Source organism: Arachis stenosperma, chromosome 9 (assembly GCF_014773155.1).
Source record: "Arachis stenosperma cultivar V10309 chromosome 9, arast.V10309.gnm1.PFL2, whole genome shotgun sequence".
NCBI lineage: Eukaryota > Viridiplantae > Streptophyta > Magnoliopsida > Fabales > Fabaceae > Arachis > Arachis stenosperma.
Window position 1 is genome coordinate 126,880,877 of NC_080385.1, and position 21,183 is coordinate 126,902,059.

The 21,183-nt window shown below is 38.7% G+C and overlaps 1 non-coding gene across 1 annotated transcript; it reads left to right on the top strand.

The window, feature by feature from the left end:
- Positions 1-1,304: 1,304 nt before the first annotated feature.
- LOC130953560 (small nucleolar RNA R71) lies at positions 1,305-1,412 on the top strand. The gene has a single exon (XR_009075730.1). It is a non-coding gene; the product is annotated as a small nucleolar RNA R71 (small nucleolar RNA).
- The last annotated feature ends 19,771 nt before the right edge of the window (positions 1,413-21,183 follow it).

Consider the following 21,183-nt stretch of genomic DNA (forward strand, 5'->3'; position numbering starts at 1 on the left):
TCCTCTACAAGTCCATAGGCTTGTTTTCTTGAGTTGTCTGCCATCTCTAGTGAGATTTTTGCAGCTTGCACCTCAAAGATCCCTAATTTCTCCATTACAGAGAGGGGCATGAGGTTCACACTTGACCCTAAGTCACACAAGGCCTTCTTGAAGGTCATGGTGCCTATGGTACAAGGTATAGAAAACTTCCCAGGATCCTGCCTCTTTTGAGGCAGTTTCTGCCTAGACAAGTTATCCAGTTCTTTGGTGAGCAAGGGAGGTTCATCTTCCCAAGTCTCATTTCCAAATAACTTGTCATTTAGCTCCATGATTGCTCCAAGGTATTTAGCAACTTGCTCTTCAGTGACATACTCATCCTCTTCAGAGGAAGAATACTCATCAGAGCTCATGAAAGGCAGTAGTAAGTCCAAGGGAATCTCTATGGTCTCAGTTTGAGCCTCAGATTCCCAAGGTTCCTCATTGGGGAACTCACTGGAGGCCAGTGCACGCCCATTGAGGTCTTCCTTAGTGGCGTTCACTGCCTCTTCTTCCTCCCAGAATTCGGCCATATTGATGGCTTTGCACTCTCCTTTTGGATTTTCTTCAGTGTTACTTGGGAGAGTGCTTGGAGGAAGTTCAGTAATTTTCTTGCTCAGCTGACCCACTTGTCCTTCCAAGTTTCTAATGGAGGATCTTGTTTCATTCATGAAACTTTGAGTGGTCTTTATTAGATCAGAGACCATGGTTGCTAAGTCAGAATTATTCTGCTTAGAACTCTCTGTCTGTTGCTGAGAAGATGATGGAAAAGGCTTGCTATTGCTAAGCCTGTTTCTTCCACCATTATTATTGAAACCTTGTTGAGGTCTCTCTTGATTCTTCCATGAGAGGTTTGGGTGATTTCTCCATGAAGAATTATAGGTATTACCATAGGGTTCTCCTAGGTAATTCACCTCTTCCATGGAAGGGTTCTCAGGATCATAGGCTTCTTCCTCAGATGAAGCATCCTTAGTACTGTTTGGTGCATTTTGCATTCCAGACAGACTTTGAGAAATCAAATTGACTTGTTGAGTCAATATTTTGTTCTGAGCCAATATGGCATTCAGAGCATCAATCTCAAGAACTCCTTTCTTCTGACCAGTCCCATTGTTCACAGGATTCCTTTCAGAAGTGTACATGAATTGGTTATTTGCAACCATTTCAATCAGTTCTTGAGCTTCTGCAGGCGTCTTCTTCAAATGAAGAGATCCTCCTGCAGAGCTATCCAAAGACATCTTGGATAGTTCAGAGAGACCATCATAGAAAATACCTATGATGCTCCATTCAGAAAGCATGTCTGAAGGACATCTCCTGATTAATTGTTTGTATCTTTCCCAAGCTTCATAGAGGGATTCTCCATCCTTTTGTCTAAAGGTTTGGACTTCCACTCTAAGCTTACTCCATCTTTGTGGTGGAAAGAATTTTGCCAAGAAGGCATTGACTAGCTTTTCCCAAGAGTCCAGGCTTTCTTTAGGTTGAGAATCCAACCATATTCTAGCCCTGTCTCTTACAGCAAAAGGGAATAGCATCAGCCTATAGACCTCAGGGTTAACCCCATTAGTCTTGACTGTGTCACAGATTTGCAAGAACTCAGCTAAAAACTGATGAGGATCTTCCATTGGAAGTCCATGGAACTTGCAATTCTGTTGCATTAGAGAAACTAATTGAGGCTTTAGCTCAAAGTTGTTTGCTCCAATGGCAGGGATAGAGATGCTTCTCCCATAGAAATCAGGAGTAGGTGCAGTAAAGTCACCAAGCACCTTCCTTGCATTGTTGGCATTGTTGTTGTTTTCGGCTGCCATGTCTTCTCCCTTGAAGAATTCGGTCAAGCCCTCTAAAGAGAGTTGTGCTTTGGCTTCTCTTAGCTTTCTCTTCAAGGTCCTTTCAGGTTCAGGATCAGCTTCAACAAGAATGCCTTTGTCTCTGCTTCTGCTCATAAGAAATAGAAAAAGAAGAAGAGAATGTGGAATCCTCTATGTCACAGTATAGAGATTCCTTGAAATGTCAGAGGAAAAGAGAAATAGTAAGAAGAAGGAGAAGGAGAATTCGAATTTTAATAGATAAAATTCGAATTGTGCATTTAGAAGGAGTAGTACTCCATAAATAGAAGGATGTGGGAAGGAGGGAAGAGAATTTTCGAAAATTCAATTAAAAAATTTGAAAACATTTTGAAAAATGTTAATTGATTTTCGAAAATCAAAGTGGAAAAGAGATAAAGTGATTTTTGAAAAAGATTTTGAAATTAGAAATTAAAAAGATTTGATTGAGAACTATTTTGAAAAAGATGTGGTTAAAAAGATTTAATTGAAAAGTTATGGGTTTAAAAAGATGTGATTGAGAAGATATGATTTGAAAACATTTTTAAAAGATATGATTTGAAAACAATTTGAAAAGATATGATTTTGAAAATTGATGACTTGCCTAACAAGAAAAGATATGATTGAAACATTTAAACCTCTCTCAACAGAAAAGGCAACAATCTTGTGATGTTCAATCAAATCATTAATTGTTGGTAAGTATCTTTTTAAAAGGAAAGAAATTGAATTTGAAAACATTTGATTGAAAAGATTTGATTTGAAAAAGATTTGATTTGAAAAACTAAGAAAAATTGATTTTGAAAACAAAATCTTCCCCCTGGCACCATCCTGGCGTTAAACGCCCAGAATGGTATACATTCTGGCGTTTAACGCCCAAAATGCACCCCTTTTGGGCGTTAAACGCCCAACCAGGTGCCCTGGCTGGCGTTTAAACGCCAGTCTGCCTTCTTCACTGGGCATTTTTGAATGCTCAGCTTTTTCTGTATAATTCCTCTGCAGTTGGTTCTGAATCTTCAATTCCTTGTATCATTGACTTGAAAAGACTCAAATTAAAAATATTTTTTGGATTTTTTCTATTAATCAAAATGCAACAAGAATCAAATAACAATGCATGCAAGACACCAAACTTAGCAGTTTGTGCACTACTGACACTAACAATATGAGAATGCATATGAGACACACAAATACTTCAAGTCAATAGAATTCAAAGATCAAAACAAGAAATATATGCATGAATTCGAAAATTATAACAAAAACATGCATTTGACACTAAACTTAAGATGAGACTCTAGACTCAAACAAGAAACATAAAATCTTTTTGGTCTTTTTATGGTTTTATAAAATTTTTTTTTGTGTTTTTCGAAAATTAAGTGGAAAAAAGGCATCAAAATTCTTAATGAGAATTCCAGGAATCAGTGCAATGCTAGTCTAAGACTCCGGTCCAGGAATTAGACATGGCTTCACAGCCAGCCAAGCTTCCAAGGAAAGCTTCGGTCCAAAACACTAGACATGACCAAAGGTCAGCCAAATCTTAGCAAATCACTGCTCCAAGAGCAAGATTGATACGACATCAACAAGCTCTTGTGGTGATAAGTTGAAACCTCGGTCCAATCAGATTAGACATGGCTTCTCAGCCAGCCAGATTTCAACAAATCATCATGAAACTCTAGAATTCACCTTCAAGAATTTCGAAAAAAAAAAAAATACCTAATCTAAGCAACAAGATGAACCGTCAGTTGTCCAGCCTAAACAATCCCGGGCAATAACACCAAGAACTTGATGTTGTTGCCGGATCTTGGCATTTGATGTTACCACAAGCTTGCTCAAAACATGAACAATCCCCGGCAACGGCGCCAAAAACTTGGTGCGCGAAATTGTGAACAATACTTTTTCACAACTCAAATAATCCCCGGTAATGGCTCCAAGAACTTGGTGCGCCTAATACCATGGCATTACACAACTTCGCACAACTAACCAGCAAGTGTACTGGGTCGTCCAAGTAATAAAACCTTACGTGAGTAAGGGTCGATCCCACGGAGATTGTTAGTATTGAAGCAAGCTATGGTCATCTTGTAAATCTTAGTCAGGCAGACTCAAATGTATATGATGATGATGAACGAAAATAACAGAAAAGGTAAAGATAGAGATACTTATGTATATCATTGGTGTATGAGCTTCAGACAAGTGTATGAAGATGCCTTCCCTTCCGTCTCTCTGCTTTCCTACAGTCTTCATCCAATCCTTCTTACTCCTTTCCATGGCAAACTTGTGTAGGGTCTCACTGTTGTCAGCAGCTACCTCCCATCCGCGCAGTGAAAGCTAATGCAGAGCACTCTGTCACAGTGCCGCCAATCACCGGTTGGTTCCCTCCCCTACCGGAATAGAATCACTCTTTTGCGTCTGTCACTAACGCCCAGTAGGTTACAGGTTTGAAGCACGTCACAGTCATTCAGTCATTGAATCCTACTCAGAACACCACAGACAAGGTTAGACCTTCCGGATTCTCTTGAATGCCGCCATCAGTTCTTGCCTATACCACGAAGACTCTGATCTCATGGAATGGCTGGCTCGTTTGTCAGACGAGCACTCGGTTGTCAGGCGATCAACCATGCGTCATGCAATCAGAAATCCAAGAGATATTCACTAAAGCCTTGAATGCTTGTAGAACAAGAATGGTTGTCAGTCATCTTGTTCATAGGTTGAAGAACAAGTGATATCTTAGATAAAGAACAAGCGGAGTTGAATGGAAGAACAATAGTAATTGCATTAATACTCGAGGTACAGCAGAGCTCCACACCCTTAATCTATGGTGTGTAGAAACTCCACCGTTGAAAATACATAAGAACAAAGGTTAGGCATGGCCGAATGGCCAGCCTCCCAAAGGTCTAAGATAGCATAAAACAAAGATAGCTACTCAGATGTCGTCTCCAGACTCTCTGACCCTCTGATACAATAGTAAAAGGTCCTACTTATAGAAAACTATTACATAGATGAGTAAATGACATAAAAATCCACTTCCGGGCCCACTTGGTGTGTGCTTGGGCTGAGCAATCAAGGAAATTCGTGTAGAGACGTTTTCTGGAGTTAAACGCCAGCTCCCATGCCAGTTTGGGCGTTTAACTCCAACTTTTAATCCTGTTCCGGCGTTTAACGCTGGAATTTCTGAGGCCGGATTGCTTCGCGGGTTTGGGCCATCAAATCTTGGATAAAGTATGGACTATTATATATTGCTGGAAAGCCCTGGATGTCTACTTTCCAACGCCGTTGAGAGCGCGCCAATTGGGCTTCTGTAGCTCCAGAAAATCCACTTCGAGTGCAGGGAGGTCAGAATCCAACAGCATCTGCAGTCCTTTTTGGTCTCTGAATCAGATTTTTGCTCAAGTCCCTCAATTTCAGCCAGAAAATACCTGAAATCACAGAAAAACACACAAACTCATAGTAAAGTCCAGAAAAGTGAATTTTAAATAAAAACTAATAAAAATATACTAAAATCTAACTAAAAGATATCAAAAACATACTAAAAACAATGCCAAAAAGTATACAAATTATCCGCTCATCAGCTGCCAAGCTTCTCGCTCCTCTTTATCCCTCAAATATTACTCCCGAAACTCTGGATGGAGCTCTAGATATTGCTTTTGGAGCCCTTGATTTTGCTCTTGTTGAGTTTGCATGAGTTGCTGAGATAGCTCTTCAATTGCTTTTTGTAGCTGGCTCATGTCTATGGCACCATGAGCTTGCTCTTGCTCTTCCTATCTTTGAGATCTTCTTTGTCTGGGAGCTACCACTCCCTCTTGATCATCTTCTTCATTCAACCCCTCCATGCTCCTCTTGGTAATTCCTTTCCCTTTCTTCACTTTTTCTGTATCCTCATCCTCAAAGATGACTCCAGCTTTGTCGCATAGCCTGAGGATGGTGCTTGGATGACCAAGCCTACTTGATTTGCTTGTGCTGTCGGCTATTTCTTGAATACTGTCAGCTATGAGTTGTACAAGATTGATTTCACCTCCATGTATGATGTAGTATGTCAAAAGTGCTCGCTTGATTGTGACCCATGATGAGTTTCCAGTGGGAAGGATGGATCTCCTTACTATCTCGTACCACCCCTTGGCCACAGGGGTGAGATTCATCCTTTTTAAATGGCTTGGGACTCCTTTTGAATCTCGTTCCCAGTCTGTGCCTTCTATGCATAGCCCTTGTAATATCTCATCAGGATTATTTTCCATCTTCAATCTGGTCTCATAACTGGGCTCTGCATATTTTATTGCCCTCAACTTCAGAGCTCTTGTGATGGCTGCTGGACTGAAATCTACTTCAACTCCTCTGACATAACTCTTGTAGGAGGTGCTGTCTTTGTTCTCTTTTACAGCGTTTGCATAAAATTCCCTGATCATGACTGCACTCATGTTGGCGAGAGGATCACATAGAAGCTCCCACCTTCTCTCTTTAGTGATTTGCCTCATGATGGGATATTCCCCTTCCTTCAGCTCAAGACCATTCTCATAAATGACATGCCTTGTCTTTATGAGTCTGTGATATCTTCCTTCGTGGAATTGGGACCTAAATTTTCTTGCATCATAAGATGGGGGTTCGGTCACCATTGGTTCCTTTCCTGGCCTTCTTTTTGAGCTCGAAGAGGCCATTAGAAGTGGTGTGAAGAAGGGAGAAGTGGGTTGTGTTTGGGATGATGTTCAGTTTTGTTGTGTAAGAGAAGGGAATTGATGGCCTTAGTTTTGGGAGTGGAAGAGATTATGGTTTACAAGTGAAGGTAGTTTGTATGAATGTGTAATCCATTTAGTGCTAACGGCTATTTATAGGCAGGTTCTTCAAACTTTCTAACAAAACCACAATAAATGAGGGGGGAGTTCGTTGGTGATCATGAAGGGTTGAGATTGAGTTGAACATATAGAGGGCTCATGGATTGAACGGCTTGCATGCATTGTTAAGGCTTGGCGAGGATCCTCTTCTCATTGGTTGCATGTATTTAGGTGTTCGATGGTGCATGCATGCAGATTCTGCTTCCCAAGGAGCACACTTCTCTAGGCACATGTGACCACTCCTTACTTGGCTTGTCCTAGTCATGGCCCCTCCCCTCCTTGTATTTATCTTAACCTCCTTTTCCTAATTAAACCAAAACAGCTAGCCTTAGCACATAAATATATACGGTGGTTTAATCATAAGATGGAAATTTATTCCAAAATGTAATAATGCATGATCCATGTATGATTTTGATTCTATGAATGGAAATGATCTTCTGAACATTGTTACACATGCAGACACCAAACTTAGTGTTTGGTCATATGCTTTATCAAAATGACTATGCATATGTTCCAAGAATACCCCTTCCCTCTCCTTTTTTTTTGAAAACAAATTTTGGGTGTGCCTTAAGGCACACCAAACTTAGAAGTCTGACATATGCTTTAAAACAATGTATGCACTTATCAAGTATGAAAGTTCAAAATCATGCTTAGGTAATCATAGCTTATTGAATAAAAGAAAAGACAGGAATCTTAAATCATGGGTTGCCTCCCATGAAGCGCTCTTTTATTGTCACTTGCTTGACATTGAACTCCCTTTAGGGTGGTTGATGCTGGTGATGTCTCAACTTGTCCCCTCTCACTGTAAGCTTTCTCTGTGTGCCTTGATGCTCAATTTTAATGTGCTCAAGAGAGAGTACTTGGTTGACAGTGTAATGATCTTTTGTTCCCAGCTGCTGATATACTAATTGTACCTTGTCACCTTTGGAAAATCCTTCAGTTGGGATTTTTTTATTCTTCCACCCTTTGTAAGTCTTCTTCTTGTTTTTCTTGTTTTTCTTTCTTGTTGATCTGTCTCCCTTGACAGTGACTTGAGTTGTGATACCTCCCTTTTTGTTTATCATCCCGGCCTCTTTTTGAATTCCTTCCCCTCCTTGCACCTGCTCATTCTTCTGTTCTACTGTGTTGTTGGTTGCTTGCCTTGGAAGATAGTCACTACTTGTCTTGCTTGTTTCTTCATTACTTTGTGATTCTGGAAACACTTTCAAGGTGATGCTTTCCTCATGCATCCCGAGGGTTAGCTCTCCCTGCTCTATATCTACAATGGCTCTAGCAGTGGCCAAAAATGGTCGACCAAGTATTATGGAGTCATTCTCATTCTCTGCTGAATCTAGGATCACAAAATCTGCAGGAAAGATGAACTTGTCAACCTTAACTAAAAGGTTTTCAATCAACCCTTTAGGATATACCACTGATTGGTCCACCAATTCCAAGGACATCTGTATTGGTTTCACCTCTCCTATGCCAAGCTTTTTCACTAAAGAAGATGGAATTAGATTTATACTTGCTCCTAAGTCACACATCCCCTTGTTGATGAATAGACTTCCAATAGTGCAAGGTAGGAAGAAACCTCCAGGATCTTCAAGCTTGGGAGAGAGCCCTTTTCTGATTAGTGCACTGCATTCTTCACTGAGCATTACAGTCTCCTTCTCATTCCAACTCCTTTTCTTATTGATGAGCTCCTTTAAGAACTTGGCATATAGAGGCATTTGCTCCAATGCCTTAGCCAAGGGTATGTTGATCTCTAGCTTCTTGAAAGTCTCAAGGAGTTTGTGTAAATGTTGATCCTTTGCTTCTTTGTGGAATCTCTGTGGATAAGGTAGTGGAGGTGTAAGACTCTTCTCCACTTGCTGCTGTATTGGATTTGGTTCTTCCATGATCTGCTTTCCCTTCTTTAAATTTTTTTGTTGGTTGTTCTCTTCTGTGAGCTTTTCTGGGACATTCTTGTTTGTTATGTCTTTGTTGTTAGCTCCATCTTTCTCTGTTGGCTCATTGTCATTCTCCGTAAGTTTCTTGGTTGCCCCTTGGTTGCCATCCACCAATGTCTTTCCACTCCTTAGTTGCACAGCTTTGCACTCTTCTTTTGGATTAGGAATGGTGTCACTTGGTAGTGAGCTTGAAGGTCTCTCAATAGAAATCTGCTTGGAGATTTGTCCAATCTGCCTTTCTAGGCTCTTCATGGAAGCTTCTTGGTTCTTTATTGTTAATTCTTGGTTCTTCATCATCTTCTCCATGAGCATCTCAAGATTAGTAATCCTCTGAGAGTCTTGTGAGATTGGTTGGTTTTGGGGTGTTGATGGATGATGGTAAGTGTTTTGGTTAGTTGGTTGGTTATTGGATGGATAATGGTTGGAGTTGGGGTAATTATTTTGGGATTTTCTGTAAGAAATTTGGTTAGTTGGCTGCTGGTTGTGATTTTGGTTATTTCTTGAAGTGTTTTGAGCTGAGTTTCTTTGCCATGGTTGTTGGTTTTGGTTGTGGTTGTCTCCCCACCTAAGGTTTGGGTGGTTCTTCCAAGATGGATTGTAGGTGTCACCAAACACCTCATTTGCTCCAGAATTTTGGTTGTGCATATAGTGCACTTGCTCTTGTTGCTGTTTTTCTTGGTTCTCTTCATTCTGCCCCCAAGAAGTTGATGGTTGGCTTGTGGCACTCACTGATGCAACCTGAAGGCTATCAATTCTCTTGGTCATTTGCTCAAATTGTTGTTGAATCTGCTGCTGCATCACTTTGTGTTGAGCCAAAATTGTATCCACTCCATCCAATTCTAGCACTCCCTTCCTCTGTGATGGTTGGCGTTGCCTTTGGTGAGCAAAGAAATATTGGTTGTTGGCCACCATATCAATGAGGTTCTGAGCTTCCTCTGCAGTTTTCATCAATTGCAATAATCCTCTAGCTGAGTGATCAAGTGCCTCTTGAGCCTTCAAAGTAAGTCCTTCATAGAAGTTCTGCAGCTTGTCCCACTCAGTGAATATCTCTGGTGGACATTTCCTCAGTAGAACTTTATATCTTTCCCATGCCTCATATAGATTTTCAGCATCCATTTGAGTGAATGTCTGCACCTCAGTCTTCAATCTTATGATCCTTTGAGGGGGGTAAAATTTGGCAAGAAACTTGCTCACCAAGTCATCTTAAGTGTTGATGCTCTCCTTTGGAAATGTTTCTAGCCATTGAGTGGCTTTGTCCCTGAGAGAGAATGGAAAGAACAGCAGCTTGTATATGTCAGGGTGCACTCCATTGCTTTTAACTGTGTCACAGATCCTCAAGAAAGTGGATAGATGTTGATTCGGGTCCTCCAATGGCCCTCTTCCAAAAGAGCAGTTGTTTTGGACCAATGTGATGAGTTGTGGCTTCAGTTCAAAGTTATTTGCATTGACATTAGGGGTAAGAATGCTACTCCCATAATGTCTAGCATTTGCAAATGTGTAGGAAGCCAGTACTCTCCTTTGTTGTGGGTTATTGTTGGCCCCTCCTTCTGGTTGATTGAGATTTGATGGATCTCCTTCCCTCTCTTGGAATTCCTCCTCAGATTCTTCCTCTCCAACAATGTTCTTCCCTCTTTCAGCTCTTCTTAATCTTCGAAGAGTTCTTTGGTCAATTTCAGAGAGAATAGGAGAAGATCTTCCTGTACTTGACATACAAACATACAACAAGAAACACACAGAACCAGAAAACCAGTGAAACTTCAATCTATTGCTAGAATGAAGTTTTAGTTAGTTTAAGCAAAAATTCAAACAGTTAATGGGTTAATTAAAAATTAAAGAAACAGAAAAGAAAAAAGTGCTTGATCTAGACCTCCACTTCACTTAATCATTGTCAATCTATTTCAATCCCCGGCAACGGCGCCAAAAACTTGATGTGTGGAAAACGATCCAACACAAAACTCACCGGCAAGTATACCGGGTCGCATCAAGTAATAAAACTCACGGGAGTGAGGTTGATCCCACAGGGATTGAAGGATTGAGCAATTTTAGTTTAGTGGTTGATTTAGTCAAGCGAATCAAGTATTGGTTGAGTGATTTTGTATCCAACAGTAAGTAAATAGCAGAAAATGTAAAGGGAAAGGGATGAAGTGCAGAAATTAAAGAGAACTGAAAGTAAAGGTGCTGAATCTTAAAGAACAAGAAATTAAATGACTGAAACTTAAAGTGCAAGAAATGTAAATTGCAGTAACTTAAAGTGCAAGAAATATAAATTGCTTAAATAGAAAAAGGGATTTGAGGACTGGGAATTCAGAATTTAAGCAAGGGAAATTAACTTGCAGCAATTATCAAAGCAAGAGATGAATTGGAATTGACTAGATCTCAAACAGAAATGGAAATTTAATTGCAGCAGGGGTTCAACAGAAGAACCAAAAGGAAAAGTGGATCTCAGGACTCCAGAGACTATATAGCAAAAAGTCTAGATCTCAATTGCCTTCCCAGATCCAAGTTAACAAAGCAATTAAAGAGAAATTGAAGATTGCAGCAGTAAAGGAAATTGAATTCAACTCAATTATGCAGTAGGAAAATCAAAGAGATCTTAAGTGGAGATTGAGACAGAAATTCCTCAATTCTTCACACTCAAGATTCAAACAAGAAAAGTAAAAAATGCTCAAGCAAGAACAAGGAAGGAGAGAGATCAATTCTCCTTCCCAATTCTCTCAGATCTCAGTTCAAAGCTCTCAATGAAGTCTCAAAATGTAAAAATTTAAAAATCCAAAGAAAGGTTCTAATTACATGAAACTATCTCCTATTTATACACTTTCTATTCTTGGATTTTGGAATTTGGATGGGCTTTTGATTTGGTGAAGAAATGAATTAAATTGGATTTCTAATCCAATTTTTAGCCCATGAAAAAGTTGGCTCCAGGAGGCTGCTCTGCTCTTGTGGAGGGCAGAGCAGGGAAATTGTGCATGCGGCCTCATTGCGTGCGTGCTAAGCGTGTGTAGCATCAAAATGCTGCCCTGCCCTTGCGGAGAGCAGGGCAGTGTGCGTGCATGCTTGCCTTCCGTGCGTCCAAGCTACGCGTGATGCTCCTAGCCGTGCGTGCTTGTGTGCGCGCTTGTGTGCTGCCCGTGCCAAGAAACGCTGCTCTGCTCTCCTTCTGGGCAGTGTAGCAAGGCAACCAAGGGTGAGGTCTCAGGTTCGAAACCTGGTGGAAGCACACGCTGCCCCTTTTTTCTTGGTTTTCTTGGCACTAAAGTAGCGCCTAGTTCCTTGCTTCCTCATGGTGCTGTGTTCGATTCTTGGAGATTGAAAACAAGCCAATTTTTGCTTGTTTTCCTTGTATTTGAGCGCTACTCCTTTCCTCCTTGTTCTTGGGTTCGAAACCCATGGGTAACACTAGGAGAGCAATTTCCTTTGAATTTTTCTTGGATGAAGCCCGATATTGCTCTTGAGGAGGGCAGGGCAGAATTTTTGCTTCCTTTGGTCCTTGGCATAGAATTGTGCTCCGCTCTTATTGTGGGCAGGGCAGTGATATTTTGGAGGCTTGGTTCATTATGCTGTTCTCTTGGAGAGCAGTGTGCTTTTGTGAAGAGTAGTGTTTGCTTCCTCCTTCTATGTTACACCACACTTCTCCTTCCATGGCCACACTTCTTAAGCCACATTTTTCTTCTTTTCTTCCTTTCTTCACCTACAAGAAACCAAAGCAACCAATCAAAGTATCTCCAAACTTATAAGGTTTATAATTCATTAAAAATCAATTAATTTTAGCTCAAACCTCATGATTTAGCATCAATTTAATGGTGGTTGTTTGATTTAAAGAAATCATGCATTTTAATTCCAAATTACTTACTTAGGATGCAAGAAAGTGCATAAAGACTAGTGAAACAAGTGAAATTAGCTTGAAAAATGGGTATATGATGACTTGTCATCAGTTCTATCTAGAGATTTCAAGCCCTGTGTAAAGTAACTGAGCAACACTATCTTGTCAATCATATGGTGCGGACATACTTCTAGAAGATTATTGAAGCGTTCCAAGTATTCATAAAGAGTTTCAGATTCATCCTGAACGATCATAGACATGTCTTTCCTCAGTTTATCGGCAACTTCAGCTGGAAAGAATTTCTCCAAAAATTCTCTTCTAAGTGTATCCCAGTTGGATACAGTTATTTCGGGTTGAGTGTAGTACCACTCTCTTGCCTTTCCCTCAAGAGAATGGGAAGGCTTTTAACAGAATGGAGATTTCATCAGTGCCATTATGCTTGACAGTAGAATAAGCAGACTGAAAATCCCTCAGGTGTTTGATAGGCTCTTGAGCAGGTAAGCCATGAAACTTGGGCATCAAGTTGAGTAGTGAAGACTTTATTTCGAAATCTATAGCTACTGCTGGGTGGTGTGCCTGGAATGGTTGGAGTGTAAAATCAGGGGCTCCTTCCTCCTAGATAGTGACTCTCCTAGGCACTGCCATCTCGCCTGCACGTAAATCAACTGGATCAGTAGAAGGGGAGCTTGTTTCTCCCTTAAATGACGTTTCAGGTTTGTCCTTAGAGAGGACTTGCCGACGCCGAGCTTGCCTTATGTGTGAAAGAGTTCTTTCAATCTCAGGATCACATACTGGCAAGCTTGGATCAGGAAGAGAACGCGTCATTTAACGAAAGAAACGTACAGCTCATTGTGACGAAATAAAAAGAAAAAATTGAAATAAAATAAATACCAATCAATAAATTAGCACACTGTTGCAATTCCCCGGCAACGGCGCCAAAAATTGACGTGGCGGAAATATGGACACGTTGCAAGTACAGTCCTTAACCAGCCGAAAATCCGCTTATCAATTTAAAAGGGGTTGTCACAATATTGAAAATTAAAATACTGGGAGTATGAATCCCAGGTCGTCTCCCAACGAGTGGCAAGGTGATGTGCTATTTTATCAATCGGGCGTTTACAAAAATGGTTTAGTTGATAAGCAGGGAATTAATCTAGAGAATTTAACTAATTTTAAATAAAATCCTTGACTAGGGGTAGATTAGTTGGAAGCCCTATTCTTGTTGAAATACTCTCAAGATTAATTAATAATTGGAAGTCGCTCTGCTTAGTTAACCCTTACTAGGTAAAGGAAAGTGAAGCAAGTTGGAAATCTGTTTCTAATCATAAGTCCTAATCCTCTCCCTTGGGAAGGACTAGAGTTAATGATTAGAGGGTGATTCAACAATAAATCCAATTATAATTTCTCTCTTGAGTAATTCAACTCAAGGGTTCCTTTCAATCATCCCCCAATCAAGTCATGGGACTACTCACTCATCATAATTATAAATTTCACAGAATTAGTGGTGAAAATAAAAGAAGACATGATAAATAATAATAAAAGGATTAATTGAAAATAAAAATAGTCTATATTAATAACTTGTAGAAATAACCCAATGTCAACTCTAGAGGGATTAAGAATATGGAAGAATAAATATAAAAAGTAAATAACAAAATAAGATGACTAGTACTGGAGGTAGACTCTTCTCAAAAGCTAAAGCCAAAATATTCCAATCCTAATTATGAATGCTCAAGTGACTGAAAAACCTAGGGGAGGAGTGAATCCAGATCTAAAACTAAAAATTACACAGAATGAATTGTGTCTCCCTGTTTCTGCATGTTCCCTGGGTCTAGTCTGTGTTTCTGGGCCAAAAACTAGGTTGAAATCCGGCCCAGAAACTCTGCCAGCTACTTCTAAAATTCTGCAGATCGCGCACGCCACGCGGTCGCGTCATTCATGCGAACGCGTCATTCGGCGTTTTGCTTTCCCACGCAGGCGCGTCGTCCATGCCTCCGTGTCACTTATGCTTTTCCAATCCGCGCGGTCGCGTGAGCCATGTGGCCGCGTCACTGCGATTTCCTCTCTTTCGCGCGGTCGCGTGAGCCATGCGGCCGCGTCACTCCTCGTTGGTCATCTCCTTAATTTCTTGTATTCCTTTCATTTTTGCAAACTTCCTTTCCAATCTCCAATTCATTCATGCCCTATAAAGCCTGTAACACTTAACACACAGATCACGACATCGAATGGGATAAAGGAGAATTAAAATACCTAAGTAAAAGTCTCTAGGAAGTAAGTTTTCAATCATGTAATAATTTTAGGAAGGAAATATCAATGCATGCTAATTATATGAATAAGTGGGTAAAGATCATGATAAAACCACACAATTAAACACATTATAAACCATAAAATAGTGGTTTATCACCTTACTACAGATTAATACTATTTTCATCTTTTCCCTTTCGGGGTAAGTTTTCTCCCTCAGATTTAGTGTTCATCATGTAGTGCTATATATGGTTGGAAAGCTCTTGCTTTCTACTTTCTAATGCCACTGAAATCACTTCATTTGGAGCTTTGTAGCTCAAGTTATCATTGATGGACTATGAGGGGTCAAGGTTGCAAATCCTTTTGAATTCTTCTTTGTAGTTGGTGTTAGCCAAGGCAACGCCTTTGTATCTTGGTGTTGCCAATACCCTTGCTTCTTCACCTATCATCAACCACAACAATAGCATCAAAGCTTTCCATTCCATGAATAATCACAAGACATTTCATTCATTTAAAAGCAATATCATCTTCTTGTATTATTTTCATGAAATGACCACTATTCAACTTGTATTTGATGCATCAAAGTATGTAGAAATAAATCATTCAATTGCTTGTTTATTGATAATGAAAATACATGAAAACAAACTAAAAGCTACTAAAAATAATAAATAAAACTACCAATGATGCATATGCATCACAACACGAAACTTAAACCTTGCTTGTCCTCAAGTAAAAAAGAACTATGCACAAAGGTTTCTTTTATTTGGAATGGGTTGAAGAATTGCTTGTGATGCCTTGGTGAGTGAAGTGATTAAGTGATAGTGGGGTGAACTCCAATCGATATGCTCATGCAAGGGTTCCAGTGCTCATTAATCCTTACATTTTGGAAGTCTTAGATCTTAGGACCTTCATTCAAATGATATTATGGAAGCCTCATCATAGATTGTCACCTTGAAGCAGAACTTATTTTCTTACAATCTTCTTTTTCATTTTACATCTTGGCCTCGACTCTAAGTGTCCTATCTCAAAGCAGCTCTTCAGATAAACTTTCAATCAGTATCCCCAAACCAGTTGGTCTAAGATACTAGGTGTTAAAGCACCCCTTAACATTTACTTGCTCAAGCCTTTTTCTTTGACACACTTCTACCACAAGTATTTAACTAGGACCATAACTCTTTGAGTCTTTGTTTCTTTCTTTTTTTTCTAGTAATCGATGCTCAGAGCCTTGGGCTTGTTCTTTGTTTTTTTTTCTCTTTCTCTTTTTTTTTATACATTTTATTTCTTTTTCTGCTGCTTCTTGGATATTAAGATTTTTTGAGAACTTCCTTAATACTTCTCTGAACTTCATTCCATGTCTATGAGCTCCTATGCAAGTTTTCACAAACATGAGACCTCAATACACAATCACACAATTAGAACCTACACTTCTCTTAATCTTTTGATTGCCTAAAAAAAAATTTAAAATTCCTTAACTTTTCCTTTCAAAGAAATATTCTCTATTTGCATTCTTAAAGATATTGGGTGCAAGCAATTTTTCAGGAGTATGGTACTATGAGATACCAAACATCATGGTTATTAAACTAAACGAGAACTGCACTAAGCAAACAGGGACATATTATCACTTTTAATTACAACAATTTGAACATAAGACACTCACTTAACAATACAACCTCTTGATGTCCACTTGCTTCACTCCTTCTCATCATCCTTGTTGATCTTTTGTCTCTTTTTTTGTCTCTTTGGGTGATGATGTATGATTCTCTAGAGGAATGAAGTGATTGCCTATAACAAACTTTGAAAATTGCTTGTCTGCAAACACTTAAAAGATAATTACAATGCACGCATGCTTATAAAATTAGTTCTTTGCTTACTTCTTTATGCAAAAATAGAGTGCATCTTACATGCATGAATGAAACATCATGTGCTTTAAATCTATGAAATGATAGACTATAGAACTAGAAAGTAAACAGGTGAAATGCAAGGTTACTTGATTTTTATGATTGTTTGGAATTTGTGATTATTCATGATTGTCTCAAGGGTTACTTTGTGCTCAAATGATGTTGATGGTGGAACACCAAACTTAATACCACACATTCATCCTTGATTTTGTTCCTTTTTTGTCACAATCATATTGGTATGCAACACTGATGAGCGAATAATTTATACGCTTTTTGGCATTATTTTTAGGTAGTTTTTAGTAGGATCTAGCTACTTTTAGGGATCTTTTCATTAGTTTTTATGCAAAATTCTCATTTCTGGACTTTACTATGAGTTTTTATGTTTTTCTATGATTTCAGGTATTTTCTGGCTGAAATTGAGGGACCTGAGCAAAAATCTGATTCAAGCTGACAAAGGACTGCTGATGCTGTTGGATTCTGACCTCCCTGCACTTGAAATGGATTTTCTGAAGCTAAAGAACTCCAAATGGCACGCTCTCAATGGCGTTAGAAAGTAGACATCTAGAGATTTCCAGCAATATATAATAATTTATACTTTGTTCGAGTTTAGAAGAAGCAAACTAGCGTTCAACGCCAGTTCTATGTTGCATTCTGGAGTAAAATGCCAGAAACACGTCACAAACCAGAGTTAAACGCCAAAAACACGTTACAACTTGGCGTTTAACTCCAAGAGAAGCCTCTGCACATGTAAAGCTCAAGCTCAGCCCAAGCACACACCAAAGTGGGCCCCGGAAGTGGATTTCTGCAGTTAGAATTATTTCTGTAAACCCTAAGTAGCTAGTCTAGTATAAATAGGACTTTTTACTATTGTATTAGACATCTTGGTATCTATCTTTGAAATATATCTGGGATTTGACATCTTTGATCAAATTTGGGGGCTGGCCATTCGGCCATGCCTGGACCATCACTTGTGTATTTTCAACGGTGGAGTTTCTACACACCATAGATTAAGGGTGTGGAACTCTGCTGTTCCTCGAGTATTAATGCAATTACTACTATTTTCTATTCAATTCATGCTTATTCTTATTCTAAGATATTCGCTGTAGTTCAACATGATGAATGTGATGATCCGTGACACTCATCATCATTCTCACCTATGAACGCATGACTGACAACCACTTTCGTTCGACCTTAGAACGAGCGTGTATCTCTTGGATTCCTTAATCAGGATCTTTGTGGTATAAGCTAGAATCCTTTGGCGGCCATTCTTGAGAATCCAGAAAGTCTAAACGTTGTCTGTGGTATTCCGAGTAGGATTCATGGATTGAATGACTGTGACGAGCTTCAAACTCGCGATTGTTGGGCGTAGTGACAGACGCAAAAGAATCAATAGATTCTATCCCGACATGATCAAGAACCGACAGATGATTAGCCGTGCTGTGACAAGAGCATTTGGACCATTTTCACTGAGACGATGGGAAGTAGCCATTGACAACGGTGATGCCCTACATACAGCTTGCCATGGAAAGGAGTATGAAGGATTGGATGAAAGCAGTAGAAAAGTAGAGATTCAGAAGGGACAAGCATCTCCATACACTTATCTGAAAGTCTCATCAATGAATTACATAAGTATCTCTATCTTTATTTTATGCTTTATTTATTATTATTTTCGAAACCTTTATAACTATTTAAATCCGCCTAACTGAGATTTACAAGATGACCATAGCTTGCTTCATACCAACAATCTCCGTGGGATCGACCCTTACTCACGTAAGGTTTATTACTTGGACGACCCAGTGCACTTGCTGGTTAGTTGTGCGAAGTTGTGACAAAGTGTGATTCACGTTTGAGAGCGCTACCAAGTTTTTGGCGCCATTGTTGATGATCACAATTTTGTGCACCAAGTTTTTGGCGCTGTTGCCGGGAATTGTTTGAGTTTGGACAACTGACGGTTCATCTTGTTACTCAGATTAGGTCATTTTCTTTTCAAAAAGTTTTCAAAAAAATCTTTCAAAAATTTTTTCATCTTTTTTATTTTTCTAAATATAATTTTTGAAAAATACAAAAAAATTAATAGAATCATAAAAACCAAAAATATTTTTGTGTTTCTTGTTTGAGTCTAGTGTCAATTTTTAAGTTTGGTGTCAATTGCATGTTTTAAAAACTTTTGCATTTTTTTCGAAAACTCATGCATGGTGTTCTTCATGGTCTTCAAGTTGTTCTTGGTAAGTCTTCTTGTTTGATCTTCATATTTTCTTGTTTTGTGTTTTTTGTTGTTGTTCATATGCATTTTTGCATTCATAGTATCTAAGCATTGAAGATTTCTAAGTTTGGTGTCTTGCATGTTTTTCTTTTCTTGAAAATTTTTCAAAAATATGTTCTTGATGTTCATCTTGACATTCAAAGTGATTTTGGTGTTCATCTTGACATTCATAGTGTTCTTGCATGCATTATGTGTTTTGATCTTGCATTTTCATGTTTTGGGTCATATTTGTGTTTTTCTCTCTCCTCATTAAAAATTCAAAAAATAAAAAAAACATCTTTTCCTTATTTTGCTCATAATTTTCGAAAATTTGAGTTGACTTAGTCAAAAATTTTTAAAACTTAGCTATTTCTTATAAGTCAAGTCAAATTTTCAATTTTAAAAATCTTATCTTTTCAAAATCTTTTTCAAAAATCAAATCTTTTTCATTTTTCTTTCATGATTTTTGAAAATTTGAAAATTTATTTTCAAAATATTTTTCTTATCTTTATTTCAAAATTTCGAAAACTTTACTAACAATTAATGTGATTGATTAAAAAATTTGAAGTTTGTTACTTTCTTGTTAAGAAAGGTTCAATCTTTAAATTCTAGAGTCATATCTTTTAGTTTCTTGTTAGTCAAGTAATCAATTCTAATTTTAAACATCAAATATTTTTCCAAAATATCTTTTTCAATCATATCTTTTTCAAATCATATCTTTTTCAAAATTGATTTCAAAAATCTTTTCTAACTTCTTATCTTTTCAAAATTGATTTTTAAATCTTTTTCAACTAACTATTTGACTTTTTGTTTATTTTACTATTTCTTATCTTTTTCAAAACCACCTAACTAATTTTATCTCTCTAATTTTCGAACACTCCTTTCAAATATTCTTTTTAATTAACTAATTATTTCAAATTTTGATTTTAATTTTAATTCTTCTCTTAATTTTTGAAAATCACTAACTGTTTTTCAAAAATAATTTTCAAATTTTAACTTTAATATTTTTCTTTTATTTTAGTTAATTTTTGAAAACTCTTCTCTCTCATCTCTTAACTCCGCCTATGTTACACTTGCGGTACATAGCCGGTCCCAAGCCCGGATAAAGGAGGAGGGTTGTGTTAGGTCTTCGACAACCAACATAAAAATATAGCCGAACCCCCATGACATGAATCAAAGACATTATTGCGTTAAAGCTAGGTCGTTGCCCGGAAGCAACGCGTCGTATGGCTCAAGTACGGTGTCAAAGCAAGAGCCGCTGCATCGGTGCCCAGATGTAGTGTTAAATGAGAAAGGGTTCTCGCATTTTCGTGAACGGACGAGGGTAAATAAGCTAGTTCATAAAGTAAAAGGTAAAGGTCGAAGCGACAGAAGGTTGAGATTTGGGACATAGAACATAGGCACTCTAACAGGAAAGTCCATGGAGGTGGTGGACACCATGACAAGAAGGAAGATTAACATTATGTGCCTACAAGAAACGAAATGGGTTGGTGCAAAGGCTAGGGAGTTGGATACTTCTGGCTTCAAACTTTGGTATACAGGAAAGGTGAAGAATAGGAATGGGGTTGGAATAATTGTGGATAAGCAGTGGAAGAGGGACGTAGTGGATGTCAAGAGGGTGGGAGATCGGATCATCTCTATCAAACTTGTGGTGGAGGAAGGTGCTTTCCATGTGATTAGCGCCTATGCACCGCAAGTGGGTTCGGACGAACAACACAAGATAAGGATTCAGACTTTTCTTCAACCTTTGATCTTCTTATCGCAAATACATGTTTTAAAAAGAGAGACGAACATCTTATAACCTATAAGAGTGGCATGACAAGCTCTCAAATCGACTTCTTCTTGTTGAGGAGAGTCGACCGGAAATTTTGCATTAACTGTAAAATTATTCCGGGAGAGAGTTTGACAACACAACATAGGGTGCTCGTCATGGATTTTCACGTTGAGCAAAAGTTGAGGAAAAGACATTATACGAAGAACCCAAGGACGAGGTGGTGGCGGATGAAAGGTGAGGAACAAAGAAACTTCCTAAGACGGGTAGGAGAAGAGGCAAAGTGGGATGGAAACGGAAGCACGGAAGAGATGTGGAGGGAGATGGCAGAAGTTATTAGAAGAACAGCAAAAGAAAGTTTTGGTGAATCTAAAGGAATAGGACCAAGAGACAAGGAGTCCTGGTGGTGGAATGCGAGTATACAAGAAAAGATAAAGATAAAAAGGGAATGTTTTAAAGAGTGGTCTTTATGCCGCAATGCAGATAATTGGGAAAAATATAAGGCAGCTAAGAAAGAGACAAAAGTGGCTGTAAGTGAAGCAAAAACAAGAGCATATGAGGGTCTCTACCAGTCTTTGGGCACAAAAGAAGGAGAAAAAGCTATATATAGAATCGCAAAGAGTCGGGAAAGGAGAAC